Genomic DNA, 9,005 nt, shown 5'->3' on the forward strand with positions numbered 1-9,005 from the left:
CTGCTTGATCACTCTTGGCATGTGGCTTCTATCACTGTGTACAACTCCTGATCTAAGAGGCTGCTGGAACTCCAGCCATCACATCTGCATCCTATAGTGCAGGAATGGAAATTGGGAGAAGAGGAAAAAGGGTGCCATTCCTACTCATTTGAATCCCTTTTAAGAAGACTTCTAAGAAGTCTTCCACACAATTTCAGATATTTCAAGGATTGTGGTATAGTCACATGACCACACATTGTTGCAAGGGTGGATGGGAAGTTTTTTTTTTTTTTTTAGCACACTGCTATACTAAATAGAGTCAGGATCCTGTTACCAAGAAACAAGGGAGAAAGAGACGTTAGGGGGACAATAGCCTCTCTACCACAAAGTGTTTCTGCTTTTTTATTGTCAAATCACTTTGTCTGATTTAAAGTGTTTCCAATTGCTCCTCCGGACTGAATGTCCCCAGTTCATAAACAGCTCCTCCAGGAGCTGTGTGGTTTGGAGTAGAGAATATAAGACGTCCTTTTCCCCTCAAATGACCCAGCCCCATCCAGGCTTAGCTCCAGCAGCCCTGAGACCAGTTCCTGAGCCCAGCAGACCTTTTCAGGGTCCTGCAAGTGAGAGTCTGTTGCTGAAAACTGGAGGTTTTGTGGCTCCCATCCTTCTGGACCGAGGGGATTGGGGGTGCCCTGTGATGCAGGCTGCCCCGGGCCAGGGTGTCTCCCCTGTGCGGAGGGGCAGCTGGGTTTGTACACAGAGGAGAACCCCAGTCTCTGGCCCCATGCGTATGCAGAGCCCGTTAGCAATCGCTCAGTGTGGTCCCCGGGCCATTAAGGTTGAGAAACGACAATTAGTGTGGAAGCAAATTAGAACAGCAGCCACGATGTTGATTGGGAAGCAAATGAAAAAGCTCAAAAGGAAAACATTTTTTCTGAGTGTCTCAAAGAATGCCACGCTTTAATTCTTTGTCCTCCTGGCACCAGGGGCAGTGACAGCTTATTGGCAGACACCCGAGGGCCATGTGCGGTGAAACAGAAACCTCCAGTGTCACGGGGAGCAGATGTATGCCCCGGGAGGCGGTTCTGATGCAAGGGAGGCGGTGGATATTCAGACCCAAATTCTTGAGGCAGGTGCCTCAGATGTTGCCTGATCCAGGGGTGTTGGACCTTCAGGCCTTTCTGGAGAGAGCATCTGTGGAGAGGGAGCAGGTTTGAGTCTGGAGCTGGTTTGATGGGAGACACGGGGCTGCACGCATCATACTCCACCCAGTCCCAGCTCCTGGCTCAGGTGTGTGATGCACAGGCATTAAATTTTAATTGACTTTTAGAAATTTATATCCATACCATAACCTTCTTTCAAACTGTGGTGCTGCAGGAGTCTTGAGAATCCCTTGGATTGCAAGGAGATCAAACCAGTCCATCCTAAAGGAAATCAACCCCGGATATTCATTGGAAGGATTGATGCTGAAGCTCCAATTCTTTAGCCACCTGATGAGAAGACCCGACTTACTGGAAAAGACCCTGATGCTGGGAAGGACTAAGGGCAGGAGGAGAAGGGGACGACAGAGGATGAGAAGGCTGGATGGCATCACCGACTCGATGGACATGAGTTTGGGTGGACTCTGAGAGATGGTGATGGACAGGGAGGCCTGGCGTGCTGCCATCCATGGGGTCGCAAAGAGTCGGACACGACCGAGTACTGAACGACAAACCTTCTGGTTAAGGTTATAAACAACTATTTGTCAAATGGGCTGTGTTTTCAGAAGGGCATGATTTTGGATGCAGTGTGAGAAAGGGCCATCCCGCCGAAGGGGCCTGTCCTGCAGCAGGCGTTCCAGCTCATCAGTGTCCTCCTGTTGTATGTCCGGTTGCTGCTCACAGACGAGAGTGTCGGCCTTGCTGGGCACGTTAGGTTTGCTTCTCTGTGCTCATGCTCACAGGGCCAGAGGGGAGAAGGGTGCTGTGGGCACACTTCCAGCTGGCATGGGAACCTGAGCATTGAAGAGGGAGCAGCTCACGCCTCGTCAGGGAACCCCAGATGGATACATCCTGGGGTTGTTGTCCCTGAGGCTCTAACACCTTTAATGAGCCACTTGGAGATGCTCAGAGCTTTGGTGACTGTTTTTGTAGTCTTGAAAGCGAAGTCGCTTAGTCATGTCTGACTTTTTGCGACCCCATGGATGGTAGCCTACAAGGCTCCGCCGTCCATGGGATTTTCCAGGCAAGAATACTGGAGTGGGCTGCCATTTCCTTCTCCAGGGGATCTTCCCAACCCAGGGATCGAACTCGGGTCTCCTGCATTGCAGACAGACGCTTTACCGTCTGAGCCACCAGGGAAGCCTTGAGTTCTGTTAAAAACTGGAAGGAAAATGCTTCCCGTGTCCTGAAAATGTAAACAAGATGGTATGCTTTAGGACTGGAGGAAAGATAGCAAATTGAAACTGTTTGGGCTTTTAAAGGCAGTCCACGCAGAATGTGTGAATGTGCATTGCGTGGTATCTTTATGTGCATTGTATCAGCTCTCTATGCCGTATGACAGAGCACAGGGCTTCAGCTCACAAGTCTGGGCAGACTTCACTGGGGTCTATGCTTAGCATCTCACAAGTTGAAATATGGAATGACCCCACAAGACTCTTGTCTGGGGGACTGGGGGAAAGAAGACCTTTCCAGGCTCTCTCAGGTGTTGGCTGAATTCAGTTCCTTTTGGTTGTAGGACTAAAATCCCCGTTTCCTTGTTTGATAGTTTCCAGGTTACAACATCTACACTCCTGGGCTCCCCTCACTTTCTCTCTGGTCTTTGCACGCAGCTCTGGTTTTAAAACAACTTTAATAAATTTAAAATATTCATAGAAAATCTGACATGCAATAAGACCAGCAGATCAGGAGGTACTTGCCATTGAAAAGAAAGTTTGCTTCTCACGGTTCCCGTGGGGAGGGGGCACGCCACAGGACAAGCGTGATCAGGCGCCTTTATTGTGGCTTCCAAGGGGAGAGAGAGGATAGGCAGACTTAGGACTGGCTGGTTTGAATAACTTCGGGGCTCTGGGGTGTGGGGCTGTCTCTAGCTCCCTGGTAGCTGACTTTGGGGTGATTTGGGTAGGCGGTGGGGACAGAGAGTGGGATAACCTGGTGGAAAGGGTGACTGAGGTATGCTGAAGCTGAGATGTATAGCTTGTGATGGAAAGTTTGGGGCAAGCCTTAACAACCAGCAATTTAAAAAGGTCCTTTCCTCTTTCATTACCAACTATCTTCACATGCCTTTTACAGAAGCTTCCCTGCTCCATCACTGCTGTTGGTCCTTTTGGCGAGAGGCTGTGTTTGGAAAGCACCAAGTATGTCTGAATGGCAGACTTTAAGTTTTTAATCTTTAGCAGGAGTTTTGTCTCATTAGCATTTAAGCAGCATTTACAGGTCACTTCAAGCTTCAAACCGTTACTTATGCTACAATCTATCTAACACAGAAGGACAGACCACCACAACTTTAATTGATTAGTTTAGCCTGTTTCACAATTTAATATGGAAACTCTTCCTCACCAAAGGCTCTTTGAGACAGATATACCATGTTTGGGCTTCCCTGGTGGCTCAGATGGTAAAGAATCTGAGTGCAATGCAGGAGACCCCAGTTTGATCCTGAGTCGGAAGGATCCCCTGGAGAAGGGAGTGGCAACTCACTCCAGTATTCTTGTCTGGATAATTCCATGGACACAGGAGCCTGGCCAGCTACAGTCCATGGGGTTGCAAAGAGTTGAACACACACACACACACCATGCTCACTGGAGGTAGGCAGTGTATAACTTACAGAAGGTACCTCTTGCTTACCCCTCCATGGATCTCAGATGTAAATTTAGCAATTTCTTCCCTACCATATACAATTTTTATGTTACTCTAAATTATTTTAGTTTGAGTCTTAAGAGATTAACATCCTTTCCTTTCCTGCTTGAACTAGGAACCAGATGAGAATATAGCCAAGCCCCTTGGGGATAAAACATTATTATCAATAACTTTTTTTTTAAAATTAAAATGTAACTATGTCTATGATAAAGTGGACTTTCTCCCACACTCCTCTTTCTACTTACCCACTCATCTGCTAAGTCCTTCCTAGCAGAAAGCCCCTTACAAGGTGGTGGAGAACAGTCCAGATTGCGTGGTTGTGTGGACAAAGGAGAGAAAAGAGGCTTCTTGGCTATGTCCTGTCCCTTCTCTCAAGTTCCCCACTGACAGAAGCCATTCGGTCCCCACCCTGGGGTGGAGTGAGTGAGGAGCTGCCCTCTCACTGAGTGCCCTCTCTATGCAGACACACGCTCAAGGGTTGAAGGGTCCTTGTGACAGTCTTCAGGAGGGGATGTATGGGCCAGCCAGTTATTGGTGTGTTTTTCAGAATACAGATTCAGAAGCCTCCGTCTGTAAGCACAACTTTCACTAAAAGCTGGCTTCATCTTGTCTGTGGGTCGTCTAAAGTCTTAGCATTTTCTCTTTCTCATTTTTCTATAGGCTCTGTGGATATATGTCATTCCCTACTGGGAACATCAACACCCTTTGTCAACAAAGATCTGTCTAGTCAAGGCTATGGTTTTTCCTGTGGTCATGTATGGATGTGAGAGTCGGACTATAAAGAAAGCTGAGCACCGAAGAATTGATGCTTTTGAACTGTGGTGCTGGAGAAGACTCTTGAGAGTCTCTTGGACTGCAAGGAGATCCAACCAGTCCATCCTAAGTGAGATCAGTCCTGAATGTTCATTGGAGGGACTGATATTGAAGCTGAAACTCCAATACTTTGGCCACCTGATGTGAAAAGCTGACTCATTGGAAAAGACCCTGATGCTGGGAAAGATTGAGGGCAGGAGGAGAAGGGGACGACAGAGGATGAGATGGCTGGATGGCATCACCGACTCAACAGACATGAGTTTGGGTGGACTCTGGGAGTTGGTGATGGACAGGGAGACCTGGTGTGCTGCAGTCCGTGGGGTTGCAGAGTCAGACACGACTGAGAGACTGAACTGAGCATCAACACACGGGAGAGTGTAATAGTCAGCTTTTGCTGTGATAATGCTGTGTATCAAACAAGCCTAAACATCAGTGGCTTCTAAGCGCAAAGACTTCTCCTGCTTGAGGACGCCTGGGTTGGGTGGTGTCGGGAGGGCTGGAGCGCACTCGCCTGCTCTAGTCTGTTGGGCCCGGGTCTTCTCCATATGTCTTCTCATCCTGGACTAGAGGCCTCTGGGGACAGGGGACCGATGGCAGGAGCTGAGCCAAGGACGAGGTGGCGTCTGAAGCAGCCACTTGCATCAGTCTGTTCATATTCCATCAACCAAAGTGACTCGTGTGTACAGATCCGAAGCCACGGAGAGGGGAAGGGGATGAGTATTGACTGAAGGACAATACAGTCTGCCAGACTGAAGACAGAGCTGTGGCAGGTGAAAAGGGAGGTCAGTGAGGACCGTGTTTAGACAGAGCTGTGGCAGGCGAAAAGGGAGGTCAGCGGGGACCGTGTTTAGTGACCACTTCCGTGTTTGGGTGTCTCCTCTCTTGCTTTGAAGTCAGAGGGAACTGGATTTGAATCCTGCAGAACTGTGAGTTGTCTACAGGTGATCCTTGAGCTGTGATGGAGAGAAAGAACCAGGACAAAAGGCCACGTCAGGGAGCAGGGGAGGAAGACGCCCCGTGAGGGGAGCAGGACATGGGCATGTGTTTGGGATGGTGAAGGTCCAACGACTCAAGAAGAAAAGCCTAAAGGAGTTGGCAGGGAAGAGGGGGCGTTTGCATATGCATTTATTTATTCAGAGAGAAGGGGACGACAGAGGATGAGATGGTTGGATGGCATCACCGACTCGATGGACATGGGTTTGAGCAAACTCCAGGGGTTGGTGATGGACAGGGAAGCCTCGCGTGCTGCAGTCCACGGGGTTGCAAAGAGCTGGACATGACTGAGTGACTGAACTGAACTGAGCTTTTTTAATGGCTTATGCAAAGATCCCAGAAGAGAGGAAGAAACTGCGTGCAGAGGAAAGAGAGTCTGCGAACAGGTCTGTGGTCACGTGAAGATGCCATGGTGAGTGCACACAGGGCTGTCCGCACGCCCTGGGGTCCTCTTTCTCCTGACCAGGGACGAGGATGTGGTTGGGGAGGGAAGAAGCAGAAGGTCCATCCGAATGAAGCTGGCAGGGAACTAGTCTGGGCGAGGAGCTGCATGGGGAATAGAGTGATGGTGGGTGTGTTGTGGCAGGTAATGGAGAGGGGAGCGTGTGGGACACATGAAAGGAATGGTGTGCCTGAGATGGGAAGCAAGCTTTCCGTGCGACCCTGGTCTCCATCTGCATGCATCTTTCCCATCAGTGCTCCTGCTGTGCTAGATGCGGCGAGGACGCGCCGGGCCCAGCAGGGTCCGTGAGCAGAGGGTTAATGTGTTGGTTTCGAGCAGTCTTGGCAATGAAACCTCTGGTCCAGGTGGGTGGGGAGGGAACTGAGCCCGGATGTGATTCATCCCAGGGAACAGGAGGCTGGCAGGAGTGGCTGTGAAGGGGAGGCTTTTGAAGGCCCCCACTGACTCTATTATCAAAGCCCCCAGTGTGGAAAGCCATCCATGTATCCGCCTCTTACCCTCTCTCAGCTTCTCCTGATTTACTTCTCTTCAGGACCAGCTATATAACTTGCAATGCCTGATGCAAAATTAAGAAGCAGGGCAACTTATTAAAAATGAAAAACGTAAAGGCAACGACAGCAGAACAAACCAGGTATGCAGTCCTTCTAAGCAGCAGACCTGGTGTGCAGCACAGGTCACGTGCCCGGGGAGCCCATCCTGGTCCCCGCTGTGTCCCTCTCGGTCTGATCGCAGCCCACAAACCGCCCACAAGTGAGTTCTTGCTCCCCTCCCTCTGCACATGCTGCGTCCTACTTCCGAGGTCCTTCCTGGCCAGCTTCTATTCTAGAGTCAAAAGCCATTTCTAAGCTGGTTCTTTAGGCTTCCTGAGGACTCTGTTTTAGTTTTTCGTGCACTGGAATTTTCCTGTTTTCATTATACTTTCCATAAAGTTGTTGATGGAATAAATGAACAAATAAACGAATAACGAGCTCTGAAGACTTTGTTCAAACTCATGTCCATCGAGTCAGTGGTGCCGTCCAACCATCTCACCCTCTGTCAGCCCCTTCTCCTCCTGCCTTCAATCTTTCCCAGCATTAGGGTCTTTTAACGACTACCCTCTCCAGTATTCTGGCCTGGAGAATCCCATGGACTGTATAGTCCATGGGGCCACAAACAGTTGGACAGGACTGAGTGACTTTTACTTTCTTTCTTTCACTAATGAGTCAGTTCTTTGCATCAGGTGGCCAAAGTACTGGAGCTTCAGTTTCAGCATCAGTCCTTCTAATGAATATTCAGGATTGATTTCTGTTAGGATTGACTGGTTTGATCTCCTTGCAGTCCAAGGGACTTTCAAGAGTCTTCTCTAACACCACAGTTTGAAAGCATCAATTCTTTGGCACTCAGACTTCTTTATGGTCCAACTCTCACATCCATACATGACTACTGGAAAAACCATAGCTTTGACTAGACGGACTAGTTGGCAAAGTAATGTCTCTGCTTTTTAACATACTGTCTAGGTTTGTCATAACTTTTCTTCCAAGGAGCAAGCAAGAGTCTTTTAATTTCATGGCTGCAGTCACCATCTGCAGTGATCTTGGAGCCTAAGAAAATAAAGTCCATCATTGTTTCTTAGGAGTTGGATGGTGGCTAATTTAGTAACTCAACTTTTGAGTTGTTAATTGAAAGGCATCCAAGGGCTTGCATTTCAGAAGCCTAGATGGCTCAGGGTAAAGAATCTGCCTGCAATGCAGGAGACACAGAAGACACAGGTTTGATCCTTGGGTCAGGAAGATCACCTGGAGAAGCAAATGACAACCCACTCCAGTATTCTTGCCCGGAGAATACTATGGACAGAGGAGCTTGGTCGGCTACAGACCAGAGCGTTGCAAAGAGTCTGACACATCTGAGCACTGAGCAGGAGCCTAAGTCATGGTGCTTTCATTATGATGTAAATCAAATGGATTCATTTTCCTCCAGTGGAGGGTCAACCCGTCGGACAGCCGTGATTATACGCAAAAGGGGGTGGGCAGCTTCTCAGGGGACCCCCCGGGCAAAGGCACCAGGGAAGGCCCCCAAAGAACACAGATGAAGCTGTGTCATGTTGTGTACACCGAGGACAGCTAAGTGTTTTCCCCTCAAATACAGAGAATGACCTGGAACACAGTTGAGCAAAGTCATAATTCCACACTTTGAAGGAGGTATGAGATGAGTAATCCAATCATTTATGACTGAAGCAAAGCAAAAATCAAATACCTCAGCAGGCATTTTTGTTTTTTTTTTATTTTATTTTATTTTTTTTTCCCTCTTTTTTTTTATTTTTTTGAGTGATAAAAACTTGTTTTATTGGGCAAATATAAATATACACAGTATAACACAAGATGCATTTTTGATGTTGGAGGTAAAGGGGTCATCCAGAGCTGTGGAAGGGCAAGCAAGAAACGAAGCAACAGCGTGGGGGTGGGGGGAAGTTTCCAGATCCCTTCATGGAGTTTTGCTCAGCTGTGAAAGTGTGATGGATGAACATGAGAGAATTAGGTAAAATGAAAGATGGGAAAGGACGTAGTTCTGCCCTGACTTTTGTCATATGCTCATATCCATCTTTGGTTTCCTCATAAGATGGAAATTTGGTGAACTATTTTTTTTTTTTTTTCTGAATCTTTATTTTATTTTATTTTTTTTAAATGAGGCTTTTAATTAATGTTTGACAGAGCTGATTCAAGTTGAACAGACTAAATTTCTTTAAACAAACTTACTTATACTCCAGAGTCCTTTAAAAACTTAATAGCATTTATACGTTGAAGGTATTTGATTTTCTTGGGCTTCCGTCTATGGGGTCACACAAAGTCGGACACGACTGAAGTGACTTAGCAGCAGCAGCAGCAGCAGCAGCAGCACTTCAAATGCAACAAGCAATTGAAGCAACAAGCATTTGACCCAACAAGTAA

At 47.9% G+C, this 9,005-nt stretch overlaps 1 long non-coding RNA gene across 1 annotated transcript in view; it reads left to right on the forward strand.

Moving 5' to 3' along the window:
• The window catches only part of LOC129553379 (uncharacterized), an 85,672-nt gene extending 79,678 nt beyond the window's left edge, over window positions 1–5,994 (forward strand). Inside the window, exon 3 of the long non-coding RNA XR_008685440.2 lies at window positions 4,473–5,994. This is a non-coding gene — a long non-coding RNA (uncharacterized LOC129553379). The remainder of the gene's footprint in view (window positions 1–4,472) is intronic.
• The last annotated feature ends 3,011 nt before the right edge of the window (window positions 5,995–9,005 follow it).

Source organism: Moschus berezovskii, chromosome 18 (assembly GCF_049115385.1).
Source record: "Moschus berezovskii isolate FMDL1 chromosome 18, NW_MosBer_1.0, whole genome shotgun sequence".
In the NCBI taxonomy this organism is placed as follows: domain Eukaryota; kingdom Metazoa; phylum Chordata; class Mammalia; order Artiodactyla; family Moschidae; genus Moschus; species Moschus berezovskii.